At 49.0% G+C, this 4,604-nt stretch overlaps 1 protein-coding gene across 3 annotated transcripts in view; it reads right to left on the bottom strand.

The window, feature by feature from the left end:
• ZNF217 (zinc finger protein 217) overlaps positions 1–507 on the bottom strand; it is a 28,641-nt gene extending 28,134 nt beyond the window's left edge. For all 3 annotated transcript variants that reach the window (XM_010569621.1, XM_010569623.1, XM_010569622.1), the window contains exon 1: positions 351–507. The gene's annotated coding sequence lies outside the window, so the exon portion shown is untranslated. The remainder of the gene's footprint in view (positions 1–350) is intronic.
• Positions 508–4,604: the final 4,097 nt, after the last annotated feature.

Genomic DNA, 4,604 nt, shown 5'->3' with positions numbered 1-4,604 from the left:
GCCCTTCCTCCTCCTCCTCCTCCTCCTCCTCCTCCTCTCCCCCAGGGGCGGCCAGCGCGCCTCGCCAGCCTCCCAGGCGCCGGGACAGGAGGGGAACGGGCGACCCTGCTCTGAGGTGGAGGGGGGGGGGCCACCCCTCTTCACAAGGGAGGCGTACCCCCCCCAGATCCCCTCAAAACGTCCTAGAAGGCAGCTGCGCCCCCCCCCCCCCCGCCCCGCGGTCAGTCACACCCCCAGTCCCTCACGGCAGAGACCGCCCCGAGGGGAAGGGGGCTGCGCCTCCCTCAGGTGCCCCCTGTGAGGTGGGAGGAGGGGGGGCCCCTGGAAGTTGCCCCCCAGCCCTCCCTCACCTGTGCCTGAGCCGCCTCCCCGGCCGGCATCCTGAGGCGGGGGCAGAGGGAGGAGGGGAGCGGGGGCGGCCGCCCGCGGTGCCGCCGGAGCCCGGACTCGGCGGCGCTGGCGCTCGCGCTCGGGGCACTGTTTGTAAACCGCTCCCGCGGCAGCTGTTGCTCGGGCAGCCCCTCCGCTTGGCCACGCCCCGCCCCGCGTAAGCCACGCCTCCCGATTGTCGCCGGCCACGCCCCCTCCTCCTCCTCCTCCCAAGCCTCGGCGGGGCGGGCGAGCCCTTCGAGGCCGGAGGGGCGGCCCGGCCCGGCCCGGCCCTGGCGTTAAACAGCTGTGCCCCGGAGGGGTTGGGGGCGGTAGCGGGGGGCCCGGCGGCCTCCTGCCCGCCTAGCGTTGCCCGCCGTTTAGGCCCGGTGGTGCCTCGGGGCGGCTGGTCCGGGGCCTAGGGCGGGCGGGCGAGGCGAGAGCGCCGCGGCGATTGTTCCCTTTGTGGCGCCGCGCGCGGCGTGAGGGGAAAGCGCGGGAGTCGGCGAGCGGTGCGGCGGGCCCCCGCAAGGGCGGCGGGTCGGGGCCCCGGCGGGCTTTTGTGTTTTGTGATTCAGGGACGATGGGGGCGATGGTTATCTCCCTGAATCACAAAACGCGGCCGAGGGGAGCTCCGTAAAGCCTTCCCGTCGCCCTGGCGGGAAGCGAGCACCCGGCGGGGGCCATCACGGGCCGGATCGGTCTGGGCTGCTCCCAGAGCCTCGTCTTTGCAAATGTAAATAAAAAAACCGATGCGGCTCTCGAGTGTCGGCCGCGGGGTCCTTGAGGGGTAGAATGGCCCGAGCCGCGTCCTTCTGCCACGCCACCGGCAGACCCGGTGACCTCCGGCCGCGGCGGCGCTGCTGCCTCCTCCTCGGGGGGACCGCCACAGAAACAGGGCACTTTGCCGTGGACATCACCCCCAAAAGGCCAAGGAGCCGTGTATTTCGCGTTTCTTCTGGCAGCCGTCAGCGCTCAGCTGTTCCCTCTGGCTTAGCCTTACTTCTTCTCCAGAGGTGCGGACGCTGGAGCGGAATGAAACGCGGCGGACAAAGACTTAAAATACTTTTTTTTCGAGTATTCCGCTTGGAGCTGAGGAGCTTTTTAGGAGTTAAATGCAATCTGTAATACTGTTAGCGAAGTGCTTAATCTCTGCTAGACCCTGAGGTTAGCACCTTCTTCAAGTAAATGGGATAAGAAAGAGGTGAGTTTCCATGTGGTCTCTCCTCTTGTTTTTTCCCCAAAGACACACCGGGACCTGTTAAAGTCAGTTTAGTTCACATCAGTAGGTTTAGATCACACCCAGGGGCTTATTTGCTTCAATATAAAAATCATCCTGCCCGAATGGAGGACATTTCTAAAATAATTGCAACTAAAATTATGGGGGGTGGTTTTATGTGCTTTTTGAAGTGTTCTCAAAATGTTCTCCCAGTCTAAAATGAGCAGCTCTCAGGTTGAAATTTAGGTCACTTATATGGCAAATAAAGATTAATCAAAAACATTACAGAATATGGTAATAGACTTACTCACCAGGTAATTCTGGAAGATGAAATATCTTTATTGGCAAATTTGAATCTTGCCTCACACTAACTTGAAACAGAATTCTTTTCATGAAAAGAAGGTCAAAACTGATAAGGTCAACCTTTTAAAATGTATGTGTTTAGGACCTGGCCCTGCAACTAAGTCTACAGGTAGACGGTGCACCCTCACTACTAGCTTCCTGGAAGTTAAAAAACCCCTGCGTGAATCAGCTGTGTGAACCAAGACCACGGGGTTTTACCTTAGTCCGCTTCTTCACAGGTTTCCAGGCGTTAAGCTCTTGGTCCTCCCGCTGCTCTGAATGGTCTGAGAGCTTTGAATTGATACAGGAGGAAACCGATGTAGGGCTTGTTGCACAATGAGCAATTTCAGTTGTTTTTTTAAGTGTGATTTTTTTTTTTTTTTGCAGTATGATGTATCCGAGCACGGTGTTTATACATGCATGCAAAATATTCCACTGTATTGCAAGAGCTTCACATTTCTTTGTAACCTGCTGCACGCTAATTTGTACTATGTGACCAAACCTGATCCCACAAACACTCCTGAGTTTAGGCATAGGAGTAGGCCAGTACACTTCAGTGGGACTTGCTATGTAAGTTTAAGTATCGATTATCTACAAAAGGCAGCAGGGCAAGAAGAACAAAGTAGATTTTCACTGGAAATGGGTGTGGGAGTTACTAGTTTTGCTCTACCAAATGTCCTGAGTCACATGACCCTCTTAAAAATTGTGACTGTTAAAAAATTAGTCTTTTTATTGTCTTCTGATTTTAGCATTTTGAAAGTCCTTGTATTGAAGACTTACAAACAACTTCAGGGCCTAAAAAACTTTTAAAAATATTAAACTTGTGCTTTTGCCCTTAACTATGTCTCCTAAAAGGCTTGCAGAGTTAGGTTTTGCAATATTTCTTGTTCTCATGACACACCAAAACCCATTACTTCCCCCCCCCCCTTTCATTTTTTACCCCTTTTTAAAGATTGTACTTTTTCAGGTGAAATATACTGACCTTCTTGATCACAAGGGGCGTTTCACTGGAGCCAGGACTCTGGATGACTGTAAACATGATTTAACAGAGAACATAGAAGCCGTATGGTTTTTATCCACTGAGATATGGTACCTCTGTGGAAAACATAAGAAAATAAGAAGACTTTCAGGAAAAAATGAGAAGCTTGGAACATCTTAAAACTTTTCTTCTTTTTTCCTTTTTTCTCAAAATACATCATATAATATCACATTACATGACTGAAATGAAAACATCCAATTTATTTTTACAGATTAGCCACAATGACCTCTGTGATTTATGCTCATGGCACTGGAAATGTTTGATATGAGGCAAGGGCCAACTTCTAAAAATAAATCTAATATTTTCTTCTCCCTCTGTTTTGCCTTGTGTTGAGGACATTTGCTGCCATTCTGGAGAAGCTTCAGCAATCCATGTATTATGTATGAAGTAAAAACTTCTACAACAAATGCACAGGAAAGACTGACAGACCTGTGTTTACTGTTCTGCACTATATGTTACTACACAGTCTTGCAATATTAAACCTAGCCCCAAACTAGACTTTGGAACCAGGCAGCATGCCCGAAATTGTGATAATCTCCACCATAACAACAGAAAAAGATAAAATAGCATTGCCAAAAGCTGAAAAGTTTAGTTTCAGTCCCCAAATTCCTAATGTACTTAAATTTATAAGTTCCTTTAAATTACATTACGTACATTTACATTATGTAAAAGTCCATACTAAAAGTTTTGCACACTGGCTCAAGTCCTGCTCTTCTGCATAGTGCACACGAGAAAACCCTTGCTCTCAAAGAGAATGAAAACAGAGCTAGCTGATCAGGCAACAGGAAGCCTTTACCTAAATTTAAAGTCTTTCGAGGGTTACTGTGGATTTTTGTCTCAAACAACTGACCTGAGTAGCAAAATACTCGGTCTATACCTGGCAGCAGGAGATCGGCCAAGTTTCATTCTTTTGCACAGGGACTCTCTCATTTTAGATTCATATTTAGGCAGCTATTAAATCTGGCCCATCGTGTGGTTAAGGCACAAATGGGATTTAGGGGATCTGGGCTCAGTCCCAGCTCTGCCACAGACTTCCTGCATGATCTTGGGCAAGTCTTCTCACAGGGCTCACAAAATTTGGCAGGTTTGTTTTTTCATAAGCCCCTGCTCTAGCAGTCAAGTCATTACATGAAATTCTCCGTTCACTGGCATGAACAGATAAATAAAGTAAATACGCAGCGTTTTAGCTTTTAAGGAGATAAGCTTGAAACCATGATCAGAGTGTAACCTAATGGCTCAAATTTAGAGAACAAATTTTAGACGTCCTTTTTAAAATTATTTTGGGCATCTGGGCCATGAGTGGGGATATAAAGTTCTGCAGTCTTCACTTCTGCACAACAATTTCTATTTGTAAAATCAGGATCGTTTCGCTTCTTTGCTTACAAAATTGTTCATAAATTTTGTGCGATGTTCAGATGACACTGAGACCAGAAAAATAGAATCTCTTATGAGAAGGCTTTATCAGTGTTTTGTGGCTTGTTTTTCGAATTTCCCATTTGCACAAATTACTCCTTTCAGCATTATTTCAGCAACGAGTAAAAGAAAATCCCGTCGTGTCAGATGATTCTCCTGGTTTTGCCTCTGCAGAAGCGCAGGCAGTAGTATGTTTACAGGAAACGCCTGCTGCAGAGGCAC

The sequence above is a fragment of the Haliaeetus leucocephalus genome, unplaced genomic scaffold, assembly GCF_000737465.1.
Source record: "Haliaeetus leucocephalus isolate CR32 unplaced genomic scaffold, Haliaeetus_leucocephalus-4.0 Scaffold273, whole genome shotgun sequence".
In the NCBI taxonomy this organism is placed as follows: domain Eukaryota; kingdom Metazoa; phylum Chordata; class Aves; order Accipitriformes; family Accipitridae; genus Haliaeetus; species Haliaeetus leucocephalus.
The sequence above is the reverse complement of the archived record's forward strand: the minus strand, read 5'-3'. Positions and strand labels throughout refer to the sequence as shown.